The sequence below is a fragment of the Hetaerina americana genome, unplaced genomic scaffold (genome assembly GCF_022747635.1).
Source record: "Hetaerina americana unplaced genomic scaffold, ioHetAmer1.1.p SCAF_122, whole genome shotgun sequence".
Lineage (NCBI taxonomy): Eukaryota > Metazoa > Arthropoda > Insecta > Odonata > Calopterygidae > Hetaerina > Hetaerina americana.
The window spans coordinates 426,588-441,756 of NW_027286315.1; the positions used below are offsets into that span (position 1 = coordinate 426,588).

At 38.1% G+C, this 15,169-nt stretch overlaps 1 protein-coding gene across 1 annotated transcript in view; it reads right to left on the minus strand.

The window, feature by feature from the left end:
- The window catches only part of LOC139685956 (gamma-aminobutyric acid receptor alpha-like), a 357,245-nt gene that overhangs the window by 124,899 nt on the left and 217,177 nt on the right, over positions 1 to 15,169 (minus strand). The gene's annotated exons all lie outside the window — the stretch shown is intronic.

Genomic DNA, 15,169 nt, shown 5'->3' on the forward strand with positions numbered 1-15,169 from the left:
TCTGAAAACCCACGCGAGGCTTAACAATACAATAAATAATATCACCAATGTGTACCGAATATAATCCTAACACACTCCATGAATAGGTGTGTATGAGATTTATACATTACACTTAAATCCATATAACAACTCTGCACACATCAAATTCTTAAAGAATTTTGTCATAATGTTATTATTTTATTATATGAGATGATACATAGGAGAAAATTGAGACATTAAGATGAATTGAATTAGCAAAATAATCATTAACAAAATGACTATAAATGGTGACATGAATGCTACGTAAAAAAACTGAAGAAAAGGCTTCGAAAGACTTTAGAAGGAGGGACTTCACTTTTTGTTTAGAGCGGAGCGCTTTACGGGAGTGAAACCTGGCCTTTTAGGTTTAAGTAAAAGCGAATATTTGATACTTTGTAGATGCCACTTTGTCTGAGAATGGGGTAAATGAGTTAGACGGAGGGAAAAATAAACCTTAAGTTCGCAGTAGTGTGGGCAAAGACAGGAAGTTGCTGGGAGAAATCCTAAATGGACAGAAAAAATTTGGTGAAAGAAATATTGAGAGGTAAGATCATGATAGAAAGGAGAATACTGGAAATACTGGGAAAAGGAAAGACGAGAATATTTTCTTAAGTGTATGAAAACAGGCAGTAGTTACGTAGAAATGAAGAGGAAAATATAGCCCAAAAAAAGAGAAAATTCTCGTGTTACGTAAGACTAAATATTTTTTATACCCGGTCCTTTATTAAGGTGAATACTGTGGAATGTAATGCTTTATTTGGTCTCTTAGATGTGTATTTCTGCAATTAAATATAAAATGCGTTTTCGCATTATCATTGCTTTAGTGTTCCCCAAAAAGTATTCTAATCCTCGGGGACATCTTATTTAATATGCCACTGGCTTACAATTTATTAGATAATATCGATATTTTTTCTTTATCAAAAAACTAAGCTAAGCAAACAGTGATACGACCAAGAGACACGAAATCCTCAGTGCTTGATTGAGTATATCCTTGATGCTTCCGAATTTTCGATCAAAATTAATTGGAGTCGATGCAAGGCCGTCCATCTTTGTTCACCATATAAAATTTCTTCGTGAGGACCATGAAAAAGTGTTGGAGTTATCTCAAAGGTGTATTTCAAAAAGAGGAGGATTGTTAAATGGATGGAAGAGTTAGAGCATCTTTAGTTCCACTCGTGAAGGAGGTTGAGAGGCCGTTCTTTGGAGCAAATATATATATTATATCAGGGGTTATTCGACGCCGCAGAAATTCCAAAAAGATGGAATCAGTATGATAAATATCCTCATTTTTTATATATTTCCTATTAAAGTATTCCTTTCAACGTTACAATAAAAGTCCTTCAAATGTTTTGTTAAGATAAATTTGAAATGGTAAAATTTAGTAGATCAGATAATTTTTTAAGTTGGCTATTTGATGTAAGCAATCGTGTCACTATGCTCGTATTTTGTCAGAGATCATTATAAATTATCACTTGAACGAATTCGAACAACGTTATGATCGTATACTCATTAAAAGTGCATATTTCGATGTTGGTATACATGTATGCGTACTTAGTTAATATTGGAGAGTTATAATTTTTTATAACATATTTAAATAAATTGAATAATTTCAATTGACTATAACTACTTAGGATTACGGGTTGGTTACCAGTTACTTCGAATTCCGAGTTGATTCGAATCCTGGAGGTGGCACATATTTTCCCGAACCATGCTTGAGGGGCTTTGTGAAGAGCACTTTGAGTGCGTACGCCGTCTGTCGGATGGGACGTTAAACTGCGGATCCCTTGGCGCCTTAAGAAAAGATTAGGCTGGGGCCATCCAATCACTCATACAAATGTGTTCATATCGATACATTATTCAACGTTTAATTTATACAATTTATCTTTTAAGGGGTCCTATCAATTACAATATTCCTAGCAAGTTTTTACCATCACCCGATAGAGTTGTTAAATAGGTTCAGTAGATCAGAAGTAGGAAAATTAAGGGGTGTGGTATATCATAGTTCATATTGCATGACATAGCCTTCAAGAAGATTTCACTAGTCAAAGTATTGTCATTACTAGAAGTCGTAATTATATACTTAGTGTCTGTTTAAAGTCAATAATTTCCTATCATCATTTGATGAAAAAATTATTTCACGATAAAAATCATTCAATTAAATTTGAGACAAAATTATTACTTTCCTTTTTGCTATTTATATTTATTTTAATACCATTCTTACAATTAATTACCATAATTATAGTGAGTAGAAGAATTAATGCTGGATGATGCATTGTGGAAGTATGTTTACGTGAACGATTATAATATAAAAGCATTTTTCCAATAATAAAAATTTGAAAAACTAATGGAAAATTAGCTTAAATAACACCGTTTCAGGCGTAACATGGTGTAAATCCTTCATGATGAAAGAAGATAATTTGCTTTTCCAAATAGAATATTTTTATTTCTTTTGTTTGCTTTTCCACATATAACATATTTTCAAACTAAAGATATTACCCTTTAACGAAACCCAGGTCGTAGTGCAAACATTCTATCAGAAAAAGCAAACTGTCTTCTTTAATCATGAAATTAGCTTGTTAGAAATGTGAAATTTTTGGAAATAAATTTGCTAGAAAATTTTCATGTATTGTGAAAGATAATTTTTGCAGGTGTGGTTTGCTTTTCAATTTCTAAGGATTCGTATATGTACGTAGGCTACAGATTTTTGTCATCGTACAACTCTTTCCTTACTCATTTTAGATTTTTCTGAAATTTTTGAATCGTTCAAACCTTTGTTCAGGCTAATCTTTTACAGGTCTTAATGTACCACCTAAGCTAAAAACCAATAAATCGGTATTTTACTTCGAAATAGATTCCCGGAAAACGAATTCTAAGGAAAAATGCTTCGAAAAGGCGACTTTTCGAAAATACTGGTCTTTCGAAAGTCCTGTTTCGAATTGATATATACGGAGATACGGGTAGAATTTGAAAGTGATCTGCTTTCCAATGACTTTGGCTCTAAAATGTCTAATGGTCAAAATGTTGTTTGGTAAGGAGTGCCAAACCCCGCGCTACCAACGTCTACATGTCTCTTTTGTGTCCTTCCTTCGAGAAGGAGTTTGTCTTAGAGGCAGCTGTACATCCGCATCTGGTCAGCTTCCCACGTTTTCCTTCTCACCCTTCGATATTCATCCCATCCCCTTTCTTCTCCATCTTTCCTTTACTATCCCTCCAGGCTTGCCATTTAACTAGTAAGAATGAGGGTGTCCTCCTCCAGTTCCATTCAACTCTGTGTCTTCTGCTTTCAATAACACTGACGATCTTGCGGCGCGGCGTGTTACCAAGCTCAGTAACACACCACCCACCTCTCCTTTCATTACCCCTTTCTGCCCGACAAACTTACTCACTTCTTGGTAGCAGTAGTTTTTAGGGAAGGTAACCGACAGCTGAGGTCATTTGTGCCATTAGGGATGGACAGAACTCTTTACGAAAGGCGCCAAGGTCCGAAGCTTAACGTCCCATCCGACGCACAGCGTACTCACTCTCAAAGTGCCCTCGACAAAGCACCTCAAGTAGGGATCGAGATACCACTGAAAAATATTCAACACCGTCGGGATTTGAACTCGGGCCCTCTGGGTGGAAAGCCATTACGATAGCCACCGTACCATCTCGATCCCCTCGCTCACTTCTTAACTGGCCCTCTGCGTACAGGTCAATCAAGTCATTTTGACGCAGGACCGGTGGAGATGTTACTAGGGCTTGGTAAGATATTTATCATGGCAGTTCAATACACATTTCACAATTCTTATGTTCTCTCCATGCGTGGCATAATGATAAGTAGTTAATATTTCATGAAAATTTGTATTTCAGACTGTCATTTTTAAACAGGGTTCAATTGCGTGCAAAAATAGCGTGGAAACGTGGATGTGGCAATTCTAGGTCTGTGAAAAAGAGGGGGCGTAGTTACAGAGACGGAAGCAGCGGACTGAGAGTGAGAAGTGGATGGAGCGTTTTGTATGCAATTGGTGGCAGCTATTGAAATGGAGGTATTGTTTCACGTCCATGGGACCAAAGGAGAAAAATGTCGTCAATGTAGCGGTCCCAGAAGAGTGGTTTAAGGGTTTATTGGTGAAGAAAGGTATGGTCAAGTTCAACCATAAAAAGATTTGCGTATGCATGAGCCATATGCGTGCCCATTGCAGTGCCTTTAGTTTGTAAATAAATTTTGTCGTTAAATTTGAAAACATTTTTGGTGAGGACGAGTTGGTTCAGTTCGATGAGGAAATCGGTGGAAGGGGTGTGTGGTGTGGTTCCTAGGGGGAGGTTATATTTTAGGGATTCCAGGCCTTCTTTGTGGGGAATGGAGGTGTAGAGGTATGTAACGTCTATTGCGGCCATAAGAATGGTCGCGGTGTGAGGAATTGGGATTGAGTGTAAACGCTACGGAAAGTGGTACGAATCTTTGATGTAAGAAGGGAGTGATGTCAGAAGTGGGAAGTGGCAAGGAAGGTACAAGGAAGTGGCAAGATTTAGGAGAAATTCAGTCGAGAGGCGCTGGGGTAGGGAGCGTAGAGAAAGATAATGTCGGAGGAAGGATAAACCTTCTGCATGGGGAATAGAGGTATAAAGAGAGGTGACGTCGATGGTGGCCAAGTAGGTTGGGGGTGGAGGGAATAGAGACAGAATTTAGAAGGTTGAGGAAGTGGTATGTTTGTGTGTGAGTTTCGTGAAGAGGGGCAAGGAAAGTACAAGTGGTTGTAGGTGATGGTCAAGGAATGCGGAGATTCTTTGGGTGGGAGAATTGTAACTGGAAACTATAGGACGACAGGGTATGTTGGGTTTGTGTATTTTTGGGAGGAGATAAAAATGCGGTGTTCTGGGGTTTGGGGGTGAAAGTAGGGATAAGTCTTGGGAGGTGAGGCCTTCTTCTGGTCCGGAGTGGAGGAGAAAAGACCGAATTTCGGTTTGGAAAGTTTGTGTTGGGTTTTTGGTGAGAGTGGTACAGGTGGATGTATCGTTCAGGTGAGCGAGGGCTGTGGAAATATAATCATTGGTGTTTAGAATTACAACAGAGGAGTCTTTATCGGCGGAGGTGACAACGGTGTTGGAATTGGACTGTAGGATTTTTAGGGCATGACGTTACACAAATAAATAAATAAATATATATATATATATATATATATATATATATATATATATATATATATATATATATATAACTTATGTGAAAGTCTCGTGGATGTCAATGATAATGTATATAAGGTTAGCAATAGCGAACAAAGACAAAAACACAGAAACCCGCCAAAAAGTAACGAGTGCGTGAAAGAAAATGAGGTTTTTTTCTTTATATATAGTTTGTAAGAGCTTTACTGATAACTGGAGGACACTGAATATGGTTGGAGACTAATTATTCGCAAGAAAAACATAAAATTATTTTTTAAAGAAGAGAATTTACCTTCAATTGAAGGTGATTGAAATGGGGCGGTGGCTAATGTACTGGCTTCCCATGTCGAGACTAGTGGTTCGAATTCCGGAAGGAACAGGGTTTTGTCATTAGTATCCTTACCCCTACTATGTGGAGAGCACTGGAGTACGCTTTTTGCTGGATGGGATGCTAAACCGTGTGACCATTTGGCGCCTATCGTTGCTAGATTAGGCTGATTCCAACAGCGGGTCTCTCTCCCTTCTCCCATCCATTCCATTTTCCCACGATCCTACCCCTAACAAATTGCCCACATCTAATCCTAACGGAACCAACGACCTCGGCTCTGACCTCTGCTGATAACCACTACTACTACTCCTTCGACTGATGTTGACTTTCTTAGTAGATAAGTATCATTATATTAACACTATTCCTATTTCCAGAAGTGGAAAATATCCTAGACATGACTGGAGAGAATGGCAAATTTTAAAAGTAATTTCTCAGTAAAAGTGTGGGTACTCTACAACTGCTAAATATCTAAAACATATATATTTTTGATCTTTTAACTAATTATTTTAAGAAGGATATTAACATAGTTTACCAAATTAAAAAATTTTAAGGAAGAATTTTTCAGGAAAACATGTTTGAAAATGTCAGTTTCTTCAACCTAGCATCGTCAATTAATAAACTCCATAGAAATTCTTTAGCTAAATTTACGCAATACGAATATCAGATCGTATCTGGAGTCTATAACATTTGCAATTTTTAACATGGATTAAAATTTAATCATAATAAATTCCATTCCTGAAGCACACCAAATTGTTTATAACTATATGTTTATGATTGATATGTCTCTGACAAATTTATCAATCACTAGAGGAACTGGGGATCGAGATGGTGTAGGGGCTAACGTACTGGCTTCCCACCCCGAGGACGCGGGTTCAAATCCCGCCGGTGTTGAATATTTTTCAGCGGCATCTTGATCCCTACTTGAGGTGCTTTGTGGAGGGCACTTGAGTGAGTACGCCGTCCGTCGGATGGGACGTTAAGCTGCGGACCTCTTGGCGACTTTCGTAAAGAGTAGGCTAATGCCGACGCCGGGTTTCTCTCCACCCTTCGTCCTTTCCTGTCCATCCCCTATGGCGCAAATGACCTCAGCTCTCGGTCGCCTTCCCTCAAAACTACTACTACTGGAGTTGGCCGACTCCAGAGCTTACCCATCTTATCTATGCACCTAGATTTCCCTCTCGATCTTTATGATAGGTTGATGGATCATATTTTATAATATTGCAGAAGCTAACAGAATTATTAATTATAAATATTTTATCCTACATACTTTGCGGATTATTAGAGATTCTGCTCCCTCGATATCGACGCTGGTTGCATATCCATTTAGTTTATTTTTTTGGCGTATAGCCATGTTTCGCTGTAACCGACTCATCTGAGTTGGCACTGATTCTTACAGAAAAATAATTCGAAAACACTATTTTTGGGTACCTTAGGTGGACAAATTTAATGATGAATTGTCTCTTAGCCATTTATTTTTTTCATATTTTTAATACAACCGCGTTAACTGAAAATGTTTTGAAAAAAAGATAGATGAAGTTGAAGTCGAAATGATGGAATCAGTGCAGCAAAATATTATAAATCATGCCATAAATTTGACATACTTTATGTTAGTGTGATTTATGGAAGAAAACAAAAATTTTCATGTTACAAAATACAAGATCAAAAAACAAAAAAAAATCCTTATAGACTTTGATTAATCAAGCATAGGGACTGGACCCTTTAATTTTGTTTTTGATGCATTTATATAAAGGGAGGATAACCTTTTTCTTTGCTCTAAGCAAAATAACTGTTAACACGCCTCATAAGGATGAAATGTATTTTGAGAACCATTTCGAATATTTTGCTGCGGAATCCGCTGATAAATTTATTGAAGCCACACACCGAAGCGTCAGCGAAAATGCCATGAGCGGAATTTCTTGTATGCCACAGCAAAGCGATGAAATTTGCTGCTGTAATAGAAAAAATAGTAAATAACATTCTAAGCAAAACTTAAATTGATAAAACTTCATTCGGTGGTATCATCGAACAAATTTGCCTTCAACATTCACACATTTTTCGATCTCTTCAAGAATCGTAACATTCTGAAACATTCATCTCTTAAATCATCGTTTCAGTTATTTTGGTGCTTACACGCACCATGCAGTCATCTTTTTTGGTCTCTTTATCAAAGAAATATTTCGTTTCGGGCTTATTTACTCTAAATATTGTGTTTCTCATAATACACTAAAATATTTATCCTTCCTTCAAATATTTTTGGCGCTCTTTTATAAACATTGCATCGTCGATGCAAATAATTTTGATTTTGCGAGACCCAACTGGCACTTGTCGTTCATGATATTTTGGTCCCGGGAGAAAATTACGTTCAAGTCAATGCTATATTTCTAGATTTTAAAAAGGCATTCGACAAAGTCCCTCATAAAAAGTTGCTCCAAAAGTTAGGAAGTTACGGGATTGATAAATGTTTAATAGAATGGACTAATAACTTTTTAACAGACCGTGAGCAAGTGGTCGTAATAGACGGGTTATCATTGGACGGAGTAAGCGTAACATCGGGTGTTCCAAAAGGAAGTGATATCGGTCCGCTATTGTTCCTTTTATACATTAATGACATCGGGTCTCAGGTTTCCAGTTAACTTCGTCTATTTTGCTGATGATGTAGGGATATTTAGGGAAATATCCAGTCATGAAGTTGGATTATCATTAGCTAATGACGTAAATGCCATTGAAAAGTGGTGCGATAGATGGGAGCTAGAATTAAATTCGAATAAATGTGTTTCGATAAATTTTTGGAGGAAAAGTACTTCACCAGAAAATACTTGCACTATACAGGGAACCAACATTACAGACGTGGAATCGGTAAAATACTTGGATTTAATGGGATATGTCTTGGGGAAAGCACATTCGTAAAATTTGCGGGATAGCTAATAAAAAGTTAGGATTCATTGAAAGAATACCCGAGTATTGCAATGAAAGGCTCAAGGAGCTATGTTGTTTCATGTTAGTTAGCCCTACCTTCAGTGTGCTGCAAGTGTATGTATGGGATCCACATGAAGTAGCCTTGATTTTGTAACTAGATCAAGTGTAAAGAGGAGCAGTTAGGTTTGTGAAAAGTTGTCATGAACAAGGACGCAGTGTCACGACACAATTGGAAAAATTTGGTCGGGAGCCACCACTTGGCCGTAGGCTTAAACACAGGTTAAATTTACTGCGTACATTTGAGGCAGGCTATTTGTTTGAGGATGTTAAACCAATTGCGATCCCTCCTTGCGTGTAAGGCAACACCTTTATAAATACCTTACGCACCGGACTATTTTACTTTGATAAATGATTGGTTTTTATAGATTTCAAAGAGTTCTAAAACATATGTAAAAATGTCGATTGGAATAGTTTTTAGGTCGGGTTTACTAGGTAAAATTTAAGGTACTCTTCAAGATTCAATTGTTAGATTAGGCAAAGGATTAGTAAAAAAATCGTTTATAAAGTAATACGCCTAATCATGTGGCTTTTACCTATTGAGTGCATAAAAATAAAATGCTGAAATGTCTCCAAAAAATTCCATAAAAAATTACACAGCAAAGAATTTGGTGGATAAATAAAATATAATTTGAAGAAATTATAATTGTGATGTTTCGTCAACCAAAACGGTTAGGTTTTGATGAAAATAACTGTGGATTAACTTTTGTTTCTCCTTCTTCTTTTATCCAAGCTTTTAATGACGAATTCGTCAGAGTTAATTCTTGGGATTTTTTTTTCAATTCTGGAGAGGAAACCTTTTTCTCAAAGCTTTCATACCAAAATGCATATTCCTTGTCTTCTCTCATTTTCCAATTTAAATTTTTCAACTTTTACTTATTGAAATAAAGGGATAATTTCCAATCTTGATATCCTTTACTGGTATTTTTTTTCCGCTTCGTCAAACTTTCGCTAATCCTCCTTAATGGCGATTGGATAAATAACACAAGTGGGATGATTAGCGGGTGAGGAGGAGTGAGAGTGCGGGTTTGAGTGAGCCACTGTCGGGAACGGCTCCTAATTCCAACCGAACAAAGCCCGTCCCTCTGTCTCTCTGTCCGTCGTATATTACCCGAAGAATCCACTTCCCTCTTCCTTATCCCGCTCCTTTCTCCTTTTCCATTACCTCCTCATCTTCCTCATTCTCTACTCCTCCTGGTCCCTTTTGTTTCCGTCTCATTATCCCTACCCTCGAACCCATCATTCCTCGACACAATCCCTTCGAGAGAATTCTATTCACCCCCCTCATCTCATCCTCCCCCAACACCCGCCCTCCCCCCAATTTCGCATCCCTCTCACACACCCCTCTCACCCATCTCACTCAACCCACTTTCCGGGCCAACCCTCTCTCCGACACCACCCGTTCGCTCTTCTCTCATTCCGCAAAACCAATCTCTCCACCTCCCCCGCTTTCCCTTCCTCACTTCCTCCCCCACTCTCTTCTTCTCTGGTTTGACGTGTCGGAGGAGGGGTTGATCGGATGGCAAGAGGAATGTGAGGGTTGGGCTGGTTTCGCCTCATTCTCATCACCCTTCCCCCCCTCTCCTCCTACCTTTTCTTACACTTCATCGCACGGCTACCAACCATGAAAATTCTCAAAATTTCACCCCCAAATCTATCCACCGTTCTTTCTTAATTATAATCCAAGAAGAATTTATTAATCTTGACGTTGACCTTTCAGCTTCACAACTCTCAGCTTGCACGCATTCTCATCAGAATTACGAGATTACATTGAAAAGTTTACCATATTTCAAAGGTAGCTCTAGTATTATTAAATACGGAGCAGAGATGGTGCTGGTAGGCGAAATACGAAGACAGGACGATGGGTGGGAAAGAAATTGAAGGTAGTAAGACGGTGAAGGTAGGGGATATACTAATGCAAGCGAGAATAGTAGTTTGTCTTGTGGGGGAAGGGAAAAAATAGGCTTTGAAGACTGCTTGAAGATAAGAGGAAAGTAAGAGGACCTGGCGTATTAGGTCAAAGAAAATTAAGATCAGGGAATAAATACTAGACTCGTAATCGTCTAAGGTGATCAATCAGAATTCACATTTAATATGAGTGGTAGATTACCTTTAATTGGAAAATACGCGGATGTAGAAATTGACTGATCAGACAGAACCGTGTATGCCTAAAGCAACCTTTGATCAGTCATGCAAAGACGCCACATTTGGCTTTATACACCAATGAATCTCCACGATGCGCTTACCTAACTCACAGAGTCACTACACTCTTAGCACAAGGTTTACGCGCTCAAAAAGCATCGAGATGTGAAATTCTGATGAAAAATGTGTCAAATGTATTAGCATAAATTTATATAACTGTCATTTTTTCCTCAAAATTTGATGAAAAATTGTTTGTCATTAAGAATCATTCTCCGCATTTTACCAGTCTATTATTCGTCACATGCGTTGTCAAAATTAATTGCCTTGTCTTCCTCGTCATCATCAGTATTTTGATCCCAAGATTGTTTTACTACAATCCTTCATTCTCCTCCATTCAGTGCTACGTTATTCTCTCGCCTCCTGATATCCTCTCTTTACTACTTCCTTTTAAATTTGTCCTATGGAATTGTGGCTTGATCTTTCTAATATTATCTTCTCCTTAATTATTCCTTATTTTTTATTTATTAAAAATCCATCGTGCCAAAAATTATGTCCAGTTCATCTGGTTCTGGTCTTGGTCATTTTTAAGTTTTATCCACATGATCCTTTCCTCTTCTGCTCTTCTCTATGCTTTCTCGTCCCTTACTTCTCCTGCCCATTTCATCTCTATCTTTAGCAACGTGTTTCAAAAGCTTCAATTCTTTCCTGATCCACAACTTCGATGCTCCGCATCTCTTATTCATAGGGTGGACTAATGTCTTGACCGAAAGCTTCATTGATTGCAACCTGAGATTCTTTGAACGGTGTAGTTACCTCTTCTTCGTGAAAGTCTTCTTAGCTTGATTTATTCCTAGCTTGATACCGGTCGAACTCCTTCCATCCCAAGTAATACTGTTGACCATGAAGATGATGAATTTCACTTGTTCTAGTTTCTTTTCTCGGATTATGATATTTGTATTTTGATCGGATTTTACTTCGCATATATGGGGCTAAAACTATGTCAGTCCTGTCTCATACTTTCGCTCAAATTTAGGGGATTGCCATCATCTGGTAAAAAAAATCAATTTATTTTAATTGTTATTTTGCTTTAGCACTACTGTAACTCTCAAGTAAATTTCTCACATTTTTCATATCACGACGCCATTTCCCTGTATACCTTCCGACCGCCCTATCTTTCTAGATTAAAAAATATTTGATTAGGATATGAGTGGTTCTACTTTTCATTTTCTATGGATTGTTAATACCACATGTGAAGAAATTGTGAAACTGAATTCTAATCCTGGTTTACCAGAAGAATTATTTTATCAAAAATTAATCAAAGTAGGTCAGTGGGTAGTTAGTAGGTAGGGCTAGTGAATTGAATATACAGGTATTAACCATTACTCTACATTTACTCTCAAACCTTTCTCTTTAATGAGGGTACTCAGTTGTAGGAATATGTTTGCTCAACTAAAGAATGACTGCCGATTATGAAGAACTAAAGGAAGAATGATATTTTCTGTAAAAAATCTTCTGTCAGTAATTCAAGAATCCAATTTATTTTCTTAATATTTTTATTGGCTTACAAAATATTTTGTTAATTTTCGCAATTTATATCATGTTAAAGTGTATGAGAAGAATGAATGAAACTCTGAGATGTAACTAATGAGAAGGAATTGCTTTTTTATCGTATCATGAAGTCTATCGTCGCCATGTATTTCTTCATAAATAATGCATAAATTTATGAATTTGTATTTTAGCTATAAAAAAGGAATGGATTTTGTCTACGAAAAGCTTATTTTCGGTCCTTAAGTATTCTCCTCACAAATACAAGCTTAAATGATTAGTATTTTTACAGTTTGTTAATGTGGTTCTCAGCTCTACAACCGAAAGGATGGTTCGAAAATTAAGTTTTTCTAATATACGAGAAACGTATGTTCATTGCATTACGGCCAAAAATCTCCCGCTCAAAAAATTGTTACTTTAATTAATGGTATTGTGTGGAATATCTGCTGCCAACTTTCGCTGGAGGAATAAAGAAAGCGACCGTTTTTAGAGTTTACTTTTTAGTGATTTCGTCCCCCACGTTAAATATTCTTTTATCAAACCACTCCCCACAGATTAGATAAACGCTGAGTTCTCTTCTCTGAAACATTTGGGTTATCCTTCTTGCGCAAGTCACCCATTTCACGCCTCCCTCCCCTTTTCTCTTAGCATGAAACCCTGATCGACCGACCGCGAGACGAAGATACCCCGACCTTCTCCCTAGGGGAAACCCCGCAGACATGGATGTTTGTTTTACCTTTACTTAAGTTAACACTTTGAAGGATGGTTAATGGCAAACCTCGCAAAGGCACGTCCATTTCCAAAATCCCGAATCGAAGAGGAGAGGTGGTCGCGGCCATTCCATACGGTTGGGAAGAAGTTCAGGGAGGGGGAGGACAGAGGGGAAATTACCGCCTAGGTTCGCGGTTCTGCTGCCTCTCTGTCCGCTTTGACCCCCCACACCCCTTGTTCCGCCGACTCATCCAAGCCCCGTCTACAACCATCCATCCCTCGTACGCTTCGGCACGAAATTGCCGCTTTCGGAAGCATCATCCTCGGCCGAAACCTCTTGACCCGTCGGCCGGAGCCATCCGCCGCCCTTGCGGGCTGTTTTCTACCCCGCACTGGTCTCCCCCACCCCACCCCCATTTCACCACCGCTCGCTAGAAAGCCCTCTCTTGGCGGCTGCGATGCGCGGTGATTGGAGGGGCGCCGACGTGCCCGTCAATGGGGGGCCGTTGCTCGAATTACGGTACCCGAAAGAACGTCCCGAAATCTCCTCCCCAACCTTTCCACACGCTCACCACGCATGGGATACTAAGCGGAGCGGGATCAACGCTCCGCTAACAATCCCTTCCCATCATACCCCCCCTTAGGTCAAGATTTCAACGGTGTGTGCAGGGTGAAACGAAGAAGAGAGGATTCAAATCCCGTTCTTCTCCGATGTACCCTGATACCCTTATCTGGGAACGACCTGAAGCTTTTAGGGATTGGCAGACGTATGCGTAAACCTAACGGCCGGTCGAAAAATAAATGCTAAAATTTAACCTTGGTAAATTTGGGGTCAAGCATTGGTCTACACTGCATTGGGAATCATTTTGAATGATTGTTTGAACTGGATTCGATAATAATGTATCTCCCACATTATATTGGTACCATAATGGCAGCTGAAGTATGACAAGGAAGACAATGTTTCACAAAAAACTTGCAGGCCTTTAAAATATATTTTGTTGGCATATAGTTATCTTTATTTGAAAAACTACGAAAAGTAGAGTCATAAAAACTGTCGTGTAACATAAAAATAATGCAGAAATTAAACTTTTTTTAATCAACAGTCTTATGTTTCTGAGTTCTTTCTTACAGTAAGAGATAAGACAGATTTTTAAAATCAAAGGCGGAAGGAGTCAAAGTTTCCGCTACATATCTTCAATTTTCGCGGTTGTAAATTACGTAATAAAAAATCAAATTAAGCCGCGGATGATCTGATGTAAGTTTTGCCCAAAAAAATGCCGTAATTTTACACTTTTTAATACACACAAAAATTTTTTCGCTGCGAATGTTTGCAAATAATTATGCTGAATCAAAAAATATTTACATTATATTCGAAAATAGATAAAAGATGAAGGCAATGTGGCATTGTTGTCTCTGGGTACATTTTTTCTCTAATCAGAACATATATAGCAGTAAAAATAATAGTCAGGAATACAGCAATTCGAAAATAACCATTAGCTATCTGTGCATAAAGCGCCCAAAGTGGCATTACTCATCGGCAGCAAGTTTAAATTATTCATCGTTGAAGTTTGATGAAGTAGATAATGAAGGATGAACATCCATTATGATTGCGGTAGGGGATATTTCACATATCCCTTTACTTATTACGAGAGATAGTAGATCGTAGTTAGTAATCAAGTCCGTTAATAAAAAAATCATCCAGATTCGTCCAGAATTTCATAATTACCACTTATTTTGAAGGGCATCGTAGACAATGAAAAACGCTTTTAAAACATACCGTATACATTTCTCGGCTGAAGCTTTAAAGCGTAAGACAATCAATAAAGTAATAAAAAATATGGTTTACCTTAAAGCTTATTTTTTTTGCAGTTTGTTTTATGGATTTTTTTGGGACTAAACTCTTGACAATTTACGTGTTGAACGTTTCAATAAAGCAGAGCTCACTTTGATGCATTACATTTTTTAAGAAAATAAAGTGATTCCTCGGCACACCTTCAACAAAGCTAGATGCATGTCAATGCAGCGGATCCAGAAAAACGACTACGCCCCGTTGTTGTGTACGAGATCGCCAAAATTGGCCAGCGCGGTAAAAAATAAACCTCGCCGCCGCTTTGGCGAAGCATCAGTCTCAATATCGACGGCCGAATATCTTTTTCTACGTTTTGGACGTGTGCCTAACATATTATGAATTTGTATTTTTACTCGTGAAACGTGCTAATATTAAAATTGAAACTCACATAAAATTCAAAAAGACCTAAAATATGATATACACTCGTGCATCCATTTTTTGCCTGCCATTAATAATTTAGC